The sequence below is a fragment of the Mesoplodon bidens genome, assembly GCF_964165515.1.
Source record: "Mesoplodon bidens genome assembly, chromosome: 17".
NCBI classification, from domain to species: Eukaryota; Metazoa; Chordata; class Mammalia; order Artiodactyla; family Ziphiidae; genus Mesoplodon; species Mesoplodon bidens.
Window position 1 is genome coordinate 7,061,649 of NC_138174.1, and position 11,696 is coordinate 7,073,344.

An 11,696-nucleotide genomic window follows, 5' to 3' on the forward strand; every position below is an offset into this window, starting at 1 on the left:
TTTTTGAAAACATCTTTTTTTTTTTTTTTTTTTTTTTTTTTTGGGTGGGGGGTATGCAGGCCTCTCACTGTTGTGGCCTCTCCCATTACAGAGCACAGGCTCCGGACGTGCAGGCTCAGCAGCCGTGGCTCACGGGCCTAGCCACTCTGTGGCATATGGGATCTTCCCGGACCGGGGCATGAACCCGCGTCCCCTGCATTGCCAGGCAGACTCTCAACCACTGCGCCACCAGGGAAGCCCTGAAAACATCTTTTATATAATATGGTTTAACTGGGAATAGAGACTACCTGGGCACTGTCCCTGAACAATGTCTTTCTACACTACTTTGCTTTAGTATAATGTCTTTAGAAAAAGTGATCAAGTATGGGGCTAAGGGCTTCCCTGGTGGCACAGTGGTTGAGAGTCCGCCTGCCGATGCAGGGGACACGGGTTCGTGCCCCGGTCCAGGAAGATCCCACATGCCGCGGAGCAGCTGGGCCCATGAGCCATGGCCGCTGAGCCTGCGTGTCCGGAGCCTGTGCTCCGCAACGGGAGAGGCCACAACAGTGAGAGGCCCGTGTACCACACACACACACACACACACACACAAAAAAAAAGTATGGGGCTAAAAGATGCAGCAGTCCATTCCAGCAGGGAATCCATTCCTATCAACGGGAAGGGTGTTCAGTTCTCCCAGTAATCCTCCCTGAAGAATGTGAAGGATACATTTGACTAGACTTTATAGGGTCTTTGCCTTGGGTTCCCATCATTGAATACCTCCTGAGCATTTTAAATTACAAGTTGTTCTAAATATTTTGTAAAAGCTTTCAACCAGTTTCCAATACTTTTCTTTTGAGTATATATAATTTCCATACAATTTAAACAAATGAAGAGAAACACAAACAAATTGTTAATGATTTATTTATATATTGCTCACAAGGGTTCTCTTTTGGTCAGTTTAATGATGAACTGTCTCCAATATTTATGAAAATCTTATGCTCAATCTTGGGGGTTTTCCTCTTGTATTATCTACAGAGATAGAAATTGTATATGGGCAATAAGAGTTATAAAGAATTTCCTTGCCATGGAGTGAGTTGTATATAACACATTGAGTTCAAAATATACCAAAGTGAAATAAATTGGATTAGAATGAATCTATTTAGAAACTTTATTTCATTTGAATTCAGATTCACGATGACGTCAGAACATTGCTGGCTTGATCTATTATGGCTTCTAAGACCACACCATCCTGTGGTCTTTCATAAGCTCAATGCCATGGCTCGGGGCTCAGTAGGGGCTGTCTCCCCTACACCCCACCCCCACTGTCCCCTGCAGTCTGTGGCAAATGACATCGACAGTTCTTTCAATTCAGCTCAACCAGACTTTATGGAGCGTCAGGCTGTATGCTTGGTGGGTTTGAGGATGTTTTTGATGGTATATAGTGAGAGATGTGTCTTATAGAACTAGGAGTTACTAAACTCCAATATGTTACTAGATTTATTGATTGTCTATTATTATTAATAATTTATTGTTTACAAAGCAGTCCACATATATGTCATTGTCCCATCACACCTGTCTTTCCAGGTGTATTGCCCTAATCTTATTATATGGAAAGGAAATGGAAGCTGGAGAGGTCAAGGAACTTGCCCTGAGTTGTCGTACAAGTCCTAACATCAACAGCAAAGTCCACGGAGTCTCTGATGCTGCATCTGGCACAATAGATGCTTGGTAAGTATTTGTTGAAAAAAATCTATGAAGGAGTGGATTGGTGGGAGGTGGGCTGAGAGGATGATTTTTACTTTGTTTCCATGTCCATTGAAGGGAAGAGATAGCTGCCCGAGAGGGGAAAAGGAATATCCCCTCTTCAATGCCAACCACAGGGGTAGGTCGCCAGGGATGTTTTCAGACTCACATGCTGGGGAAGGATGCTGAGAGGTTACCTCATCTGTCTCTGCCTTTAGGCGAGATCAGCAAAGCCCACCAAGAAAGATGAGCCTCGTTCTTCTTGCTGAGGAAGGGGAGAGAGCCTGAGGTGAATCCGAAATATTCCTTGTCAGGAAATCCTCCTCACAATCCATCCTCAAGCCTGTAAATTGGTCATTATTGTTACAACAGCATTTTAGCTGTTGGTTGTTATTATGATGGGATTAACTGAGATTGCTGTGCATCCCCCCAGAGGCTCTTTAAAGCAACTGCTTTAAAAATTGAAAGCACCGTCAGTGAGTAGAGCTCATAAAATGTGCGTGGTGGGGACATCCTATTTAGCAGAATTTCATACCTCCAGCCCCCAGGACTGGTAAAAATGAAAGATTTACCCGTATTTCAGCATTGAAAAAAAACTAGCTGTGATTTTATCTTCCACATTGGTTTGGAATCACCCTGTCATTGCGAAAGGGGGGCAGGGAAGGAAGGCTGTACGGCCCCGTTTTCTTTTACATCATTAGTGGAGCCATTTCTTGTAAAATGGCTTTTTTTTCAGCACTAACTGCCAAGCGATGGATCTTTACTGAGATGTCTGAGTGTTGGTGGCTGGATTCATTTAGTGAATCTTTACACTATTAATTTAAATCATTGCCAAGCTAAATCCAATGAGTACTTGACGCAGGGGGTGTGGACCACCCAGTGGGGAAGTCAGAGAGTGGTCTGCCCTGGGCTCTCAACAGGCAGGAAATATTCCCACCCCCATCTCCAGCCCACCCCCCACTACTCACCCCCTTTCCCTGAACCCCCAAGACCCTTCCTGCCAAACAAGCTCATTCTCTGCCCCTGGGGGATTCCAAATGGGCCTATCAGGTAGAAAACACCTGACCACTAAGCCTAGCCCTAGCCCTGACCTTGTCTGACCCCATGAAACAGTTGTGATGTTCATGGTGGATGCTGGTGACATCGTCTAGAGAGAACAGTGTGAAGAATGTTAGCTCTGGTATCAGAAAGTCCAGGGTTTGAATCGCTCTCAGTAAACTGATTAGCTTTGTGACCCTGGGTAAACTACTTACCCACTGAGCCTCCATTTCCTCATCTGTAAAATGGGGATAAAAATAATGACCTCGGGACTTCCCTGGTGGTGCAGTGGTTACGACTCAGGGCTTCCACTGCATGGGGCACAGGTTTGATCCCCATTTGGGGAACTAAGATTGTGCATGCCGTGCCGCATGGCCCAAAGAAAGAAAGAAAGAAAAGAAAAGAAAAAAAAAAAGGAATGAGCTGTTGATATATGCAACATGGATCTCAAAAGAATTAAAATAATAATAATAATGACCTCATGGGAAGTCAATCCCACATGGGATTCCTGAGCTGACAGGATAAACCCTGTGAACAAAGCACTGAACAGGGTACTTGGGGTTCCATGGTACAGGTTTGCATGTGGACGCCACAGGCAAAGCTGATTCAAAAGGGTGAGAGGTGATGGTTTCAGTTCCATGGGAGGTTGCCAGTGGGCTGTCTTTGGGGAACTGAAGACTCTCTGCACCTTGATTGCCACCGATATCCTCCGCCTCAGGGCTTTGCAAATGCCCCTCCTCTTTGCTGACCCACTATTTCAAATGACAGTTGACTACCCCGCCTTTGCTTTATTTTTCTCCATCGAATATCTCCCCATCTGCTGCTCAGGATGTCCTTCTAAGTTCATATTCTAACGGTAGGATCCCTCTGGTTTTTAATTCCCTAACTTCAAAGAATATACACATCTCTCAAAGCAACATTTTCTTCAGCTGATGCTTATATAGGAAAAATGTATACTTCCATCCCACTGGCTCAGCGTGACGTCTTTAATAAAATGATGCGCAGTAGAATCTTGAATTAGAGTCCAGATACGGTTGGTAGAATGTTGGAGGCATGTGTAGGTGTTTTGAAAGGCTTTCTGAGTGACAGCAAAGGGCTGTGCATCTAGACGTTTCTCCACCCCTCCAGCCTCAAAATTCTTCACTTGGGGAATAACAGTTCATTTTAGGAAATTTGTGCTTTTTACTGGAAAAATAAAAATTTACTGTAAATATTATCTGTGTTTTTGTCTACAAATTGTTCATGACTGACATTTGCCTTATTTATTTGCCATGACTCACCTTAAAGGTAATGCTTGTGACATGGCATGCAAACCATGCGTGTCACTGCACACAGGTGACTGTCAGCACCCTTATTAATTGGTTAGGGACCAAGAAGTGATGATTTAAGCATTCATAATTATGTACTCTGTGGGTGTTAGCTGAGTTGGGTTACGCATTAGGAAACTGACTGGAGGTTTTGATAGATTTGTAACATCGTGATTTTCCCATTTAATATAAGCATCGAATTATATTATTTACCTCTTTTATTTTCTATCTGTCCTCATTAAAGCGTGAGCTCCACGTGAGCCAGACCTTCAGTCTGTTTGTTCCGTGTCACCTCCCAGCACGAAGTAGGAGTTCAGTACGTACTTGGGGGAAATCTGTCTCTGGTCTCCTTGGGCTACAGCAGGAGTTACCTCATAAGGACCTGCTCGCCTGGGTGCAGCCCTGCGCCCTGTTCTAGGCTCACTCCTCTCCCCCAGCAGAAGGCTGCAGTGTGGGGAGGGGGTTCCATCTCAGGGAAGATTGAAAAATCTGTGCAGCTCTGGATGGCTTGTGGCCGATGCCCACGGTCCATAGACTATACCCTATGCAAGTGGGTATAGCAGCACTAAAGCTCTAGATGTCTGACAACTAGAGGAAGAAGGCTGTGATGCCGAAAGCTCAGCTCCTCTGTACACTGGTGCTGATTCGAATCTCGGAGACAGAGTTGTGGGTGGAGTAGAACAGGATAGCTTTATTACTTTGCCAGGCAAAGGGGGACACAGTGGGCTCCTGCCTCGAAAAACGATGTGTCCCCATTTGGAGAGGATAGTGAGAAGTTTTATAGGAATGGTTCAAAGAGGGTGTGACCGGCTTGTGGACATTCTTCTGATAGGTTGGTGGTGAGGTAAGTAGGAGTCAGCATCATCAACCTTCAGGTTCCAACCGGTCTGGGGTCTACGTACCTGTGGGCAGCACACCATTGATAATCATAACTTCCCCCACCTGGAGGGTGTTTCAGTATCAGCAAAACAGCTCAAAGATATTGTTGTGTATATCCGTTGATGGGGAGCCAAGACCTTGCCCCAAGGCTCCATCATGGTTTCTCTTGACTGTTTGTTTCTCCCTGGTCTTGCATCCCGTCCCTTCCCTAATTAGCAACTGCTTGAATCTGCCCTTTGGAACTCAGGGAAGGTCACTGATGCTGAATGAAGGCTATGTCCTGTAATCAAAGGAATGGGGGACACAGAAAGGCTTTGTGCCCAGGAGCCCCTCAGGGCCCTGCTCAGTATCAGCTGCTGTATTCACTGAGCACCAACGGAGGGAAGCAATGACAGGCACTTTATGTGTGTGCCGTGGGGTAGACTGCTTCTGAAATGTCTCCCAATGATCCTGCCTTCCGGTACCCAGACCCTGCATAACCTCTTCCTCTGGGGGGTATGCAGAGCTAGTGTCGCACTTTTAACAAATAGAATACAGCGGAAGTGATGGGGTGTCCTTTCCAAGATTAGGCTATGAGGAACCGTGACTTCCTTCTTTCTCCCTCTAACTCTGTTCCCTGACTTGCTCTGATGAAGCAAGCTTCTGAGTTGTGAGCTGCCCTGTGGACAGACCCACACGGCAAAGAACTGAGAGAGGCCCCCAGCCAGCAGGGCGTGAGGACCTGGGGCCTCAGTCTGACAACCCACAAGAATCCACAGCCTGCCAACAGCCACGTGAGCAAGCTCGGAAGTGATGCCTTCCACCGAGCCTTCAGATGATCTCAGCCTGGCTGACACCTGGATTGTCCTCTTATGAGACCCTGAGTGAGAGGACCCAGCTGAGCAGATCCACAGAAACTATGACATAACACATGTTGTTGCTTTAAGTTAGTAAGTTTTGGGGTAATTTGTTACATAGCAGCAATCGATCACTAATACACATTATTTCATTTACTCTTCATTAGAGCTCATTTTACGGGTCTGGACGCAGAGGCTCAGAGAAATAAGGCAAATTGCCAAAGGTCACTACTATTGCCCGACCAAAAATCAAACCACAGATTGTCTGGGTCCAACCCTCTTGTACTTTCCCACAATCTGGTTCTTCCTCTGGAGGTCCACCACAGACCTATCAGGAGTCCGCTCTCTGGAGCATCTGTGCTTTCCCAACACTCATTTTCACAGATTTCTGATTGTCCGTCTCACTGCAATATGCAACATAAAACCACATGGACATCTTCAGAGAGGATCCTTCAAACACTGGATCCAGCTACTTCCCCTCAAACAGGCTGCAAAACTTCAGGGGATAAAATCTATTTTTACTTTCAGGAAGCCATCTGCCTCCCTTCCAGTTTAGAAGTTTGACCAGAGCTGGAAAATAATAACGAGATATTTGAGGACAGTGCGCAGTTGGGCTAATTTCCCTCACACCCCTCTGTAATCTCTTATTTTGTCAAAGGGCCGGTACCAAGGGCAAAGGAGGATTGAAGGATTGGTGTATCAATTATTATCAATACCTGAAGTGTGGGCTAAGTGAATCGGATGTTAATCTGGGCTACACGCTCCTCAGAAAACATGCGGGGGGCCTGATTAGACAGAACAAAGTAGAAGAGACCCTCCCCGGCCTCCCTGGGCACCCTGCCTCCCCCCCCCTCGCACTTTTCAGGGCGCCTATTCCCCACGACATGGCTACAGAGCTCCCCTTCCAGGGATTGTACCCCATTCAGCATCCCCTCATCAGAGGGCAAGGCTGGCCAGCCTTTTCCGGAGCTCTTCAGGGATGACTTGGTGATGGAGTGGCTTCCATCTGTGCTAATCAGAGGCTGCGTCCACAGGCTGGTTCCTCATCCTAGAATAAAATGCTGAGCTGCATGGCTTTTATTGTTTCTTCAGGGAAAATCCACACTAACAAATGAAATGAACTAATGCAAACCTGACCAATATCAGTCATAATAGAGACTCAAAAAGGATTTCTTCCCATAATAGTCGAAGCGTGGACCAGAATCACCCAGAAAACACATCCGCTCTGCATTTTGTCTGGGGGGCTGCCTTTCCTGTTCGACTTTCACTTCTGCACATTCCTGCTGGTTGTAGAGAAGGAGAAATCCTCCTCCCTCTGACTCACTCTCAGGGTCATGAACTCTCTCTGGAAAGTTCCCCAGCAAAACACCGATTGGTTCGTTCAGAACAACAATACCTGGTTGGTTTTAGCTCTGGCTGAATAAATATGGTTAATCAATATCTAACCAGGAAGCAGGAGGTTATGTAAGGTAGAGATTAGGGCTGTACATAAATAAAAATGAAAATTAATCTAACAAGACTAATGTGCTGTTTTACGCAAGGACACATTTTTTATTCACTGTCTTTATTGCAATATTTTATTGCACATGGTAATTAGGCAGAAATTCAATTTATAAAAGTGATGGGTGTACTAACAAATATGGAATCCACCTGCTTCGAGTGTTCTTATGTATTTGTAATCAAAAATGGTGGTCCCCATTCTCTACTGTAATATGCCCTCTCATAATTAAACAAAAGACAAAGGTAGAGATGAACACTCTGGACCTGGGTGCCATGTCCCCACTCTCTCTCCATGGCCCTGTCTGCTGGGCGCAGAGACCTTATTTCATCAAAAGAGCACATCTTCAGGTTTTGCACTGGGAAAGAGGTACTGCTCTGGTGGGAAGTGGTGAGGTCATGATCAGGGAACTTGGGGATGATGGAGAGGGAAGAGGGCAGTTTGGGCTGACCGGGAGTGTGGAGAAGGAGGCCAGGATGAGTGCAAATCGAAGAATGTTGAGCGGAGGAGCACAGGTGCAAGAGTCTTGGATGCGGGACCCAGGCAGCGAAGAAAGGTCCAGCTGGAAGAACAAACACCGGGACGAGGGCAAGTCAGGACCTGACCCGGGGTGATTGGCAGAGGCCAGAGCAGAGACTGTCCCCAAGCAAGTCACGCAGGGGGTGGAGCATGAAGAAACAGCAGGAGTGAGTAGCTTAGAGAGGCGTCTCGGGTCCAGACTTATCTGTTCCACTACAAAAAAATCCCAGCAACCAGCAGGCAGTGGAATTATCAGGAAGTAGGATGTGCAGTGATCCCAAGCTTGGGCTTTCCGTGAGCCAGACATTAGTTAACTAACTAGCTCAGTGACCTTAATTAACCTTAAACTGGTCAGCTCCCTTGCCCTCCATTTCCTCATCTGTAAAAGGAAGGTAATAACAGTAGCTAACTTACCGGTTTGTTGTGAGGATTAAAGAAGATAATGCATGAATGAATGTGCTTAGCACAGCTTCCAGGGTAGTTGGCGCTCAATAAATGGAAACAATGTTTACTGTTACTGTTAACAATAAGCTTGAGTGTGACTTCCAACCCGGGTCCACCTTAAGGGATGAGAGGAAGCCCAGTCAGACATCTCTTGCCAGGTGCCAGGCGATGCCTTTAGGATGCTGTAGGCGGGAATCTTTTGCAAGCAATCCTGAGACTTCCCACAAGGCGGAATTAAGTAATTCATCTGGCCACGTGTCCAACAGTCCTCACCCTGGTTACGATGCCTGCAGTTTCAGACTCTGAATCTTCAGCTCCTGCTCTGAGGTGAAGCTTCCAGAACCTCAAAATAGCTATAAAAAGGAATATTCTCTGCACTGCATAGAGGAGGAAACCGAGGCTAAAGAGGTTAAATAAATTGCCCGAAGCTCACAGTGAATGAAGTGATGGAGCTGAGGTGAAGATCAGTCCAGATTCGACTCCAGAGCTCTCGTCTGGTACCCAGCACCTCCCTGCCTCCCAGATGCATGGGACTGCGTCAGACAGGGACAGGGCTGGAGGCGGCCTGGATGGTGAGTGCCTAAAGGGAGAGGGAACAGAGAAGGAAGGCTCGAATGCCCAAGATAAAGTCTCCAGCTTTACCCACTGCTCAGACCTCCTGAATGCTCCAGCGGGGTGTGTCCTGGCAGAGAAAGTACCCCGACATGGTTTGTGCTGGGGGCAGCCAGACACTTGTACACCAGGCCAGGGTCCACACCCAGGCCAACAATTACACCCAGGGCCAACAAAATATCCCTAGCCAGGCCTCCTCCCACCTGGATAAACTGAGTCAGCAAGTTGGTACCACAAGGGCTGCAGAGATAGCATCTTGCATATCAAGGAGGTATTCCCGTGCCCAGGGATGATGGGCTTTCTAATTTTTAAAAGAGTATCAGACAAACAAGTAATCGTCTGATTTAGGGTTTGACAGCTTCATCAGATTTAGTCCTCCACATACAGGCCAAACATAGCATCTTACTCTTGTAAGCCCCCACAAGCACTACTTCTAATTAAGGATTGTTGGAAGCCCAACTGCCCATCTTTGCTGACTGCATGGGAACATCGCACTGCTCACTTTAAGAACAACCGATGTGGGCTTCCCTGGTGGCTCAGTGGTTGGGAGTCCGCCTGCCGATGCAGGGGACACGGGTTTGTGCCCCAGTCCGGGAGAATCCCACATGCCGCGGAGCGGCTGGGCCCGTGAGCCATGGCCGCTGAGCCTGCGCGTCCGGAGCCTGTGCTCCGCAATGGGAGAGGCCACAGCAGTGAGAGGCCCGCGTACCGCAAAAAAGGAAAAAAAAAAAATGTATGTACCCTTTGACCCAGTGATTCTAGTTCTAGGAAGTTACTCTATGGATACACTCTCACGCATGGAAAACTACAAATTTTTCTTTTTTAAATCACAGTATTTTTCACGTAGAGGAGACTAGTTAAATAAATAATGACCTATCCAGACAATGAAATAGTATCACATCGTTTAGGATTGGATTCTACTGCACGTAACAGAAATTGGACAACTCTGGATTTAACAATTAAGAAGTTTCTTTTCCCAGATAAGGAGAAGTCCAGAGGTTGGTGGCCCAGAGCAGATATGATGGACCCATCCCATCCCTTAGGTCAGGATGGCATGTAAGTCCAAGCTTCACGACTTGCCCCGGGGTCTCATATCCTTACTGGGCTCCTGTATGTATGTAATTAAATTTTTCTCTTGCTAATCCGTCTGATGTTAATTTGATTATTAAGCCAGACAAAGAACCAAGAGAGACAGAGGAAAAAATTTTCCTCCTCTACGGTATGTATACTTGGTATTTATAATGCTAGTCACATTTATGAGAAGTTGGTATATAAGAGCAGCTAACAGATTAGCCTTGTGATTCCAACTTGATATGTAATGGAGTGATTGATTCAAATTTAAGATTTTCAGCTGAAAAGTGTAAGAGAATAAAGCTAGTAAACAAGAATGAAATGCCTAAGAGAATTTGAGTCACCATACTTATAAGTTTAACTTATATTTATAAAAATCACCGAATTTTAGGGAAGGTTCTGTTATTCTACTTGAAGTACTAAGGAAACAAACCAAAGTATTTATACATGTTTAAGGAAATTTAATTAACTAAATTGTAAACAGCTTTTGAAAGTAATTGTTCAATTTTACTAATTTTTAAAACAGAATTATAAGAGTTATACTTTCAAAGCCCAAGGAAAGAGGGTTTTTTTTTTAAATTTGTAACTTAAATATTAGATGAAGTAACAAAATAACCATAAACTACTTTTTTTTTTTTTTTTGCCATTTCTCAGAGTTGCTTTCAAGGATCTAAGAAATTCTTGATGGCATCTTTGAGGCCTAACTAGCAGAAAAGCTTCTCAAATTCCCCCGTGACAACCTTGCTGGTGGCTGGGTTTCCACCAGGATGGCTTTCCCTGGCGCCTGTACAGAGCATCACAGGGGGCCCACCTGCACAGACACTGTCCTACCCCCTTACCCTGCTGTGCCCGTTCTTTTCCATAGCACTAATCGCCTTCAAACATACTTTATAATTTACTTTTTAAAAGTTATTTATTTGGAGATTTTGGGGGTGGGTGGTAAAATATAAAACTTACCATTTTAACCAGGTGTAAGGGTAAGATTCAGCAGTGTTCAGTACATTCACAACGTGATGGGACCACCAGGTTGCCTAAGCAAGGGTGAACCGGCTCAGGTTGGAAACGGAGCAGGTCAAAATTCCCGTGCTGATCAGGTTGCCTCTTTTTTTTTTTTTTTTTGCGGTACGCGGGCCTCTCACTGTTGTGGCCTCTCCCGTTGCGGAGCACAGGCTCCGGACGCGCAGGCTCAGCGGCCATGGCTCACGGGCCCAGCCGCTCCGCGGCATGTGGGATCTTCCCGGACCGGGGCACGAACCCGTGTCCCCTGCATCGGCAGGCGGACTCTCAACCACTGCGCCACCAGGGAAGCCCTAGGTTGCCTTTTTATTGTGCTTATTGTTTACTGTGACCTTCCCCTCAAGAACATAAGCACGTGGAGGGCTGGGGTCTGGTTTTGTTCACTGATGTCTTCAAGCACCTGGCCTAGCACGCTCACCACCCGAGTGGGATCTGGCCAGCTGCCCTGCACTCAGCTGCTGATGTGCTGGGGGAGGGAGCTGAGAGACGCAGGCTGCTGGTGTCTTCTGTAAACCACGGCTGACGGCAGTTCCCCTCGACTGTGATCTCGCGCTCTTGCTATTAGGCCACGACATCCTCATTTTTCTATCCTTCATACCCACTCGTCTACTATTAAAAATAGAAGTGCCCTTGAACAAGCTCCTGTTAACACCCCACCCCTTGACTTACAGCATCAGGATTGAGTGTTCACCTCTTGTTAACCCTGAAACTGGTTGCACCAAAGGAATGATTAAGGCAGCGCTGCTCAAAGTG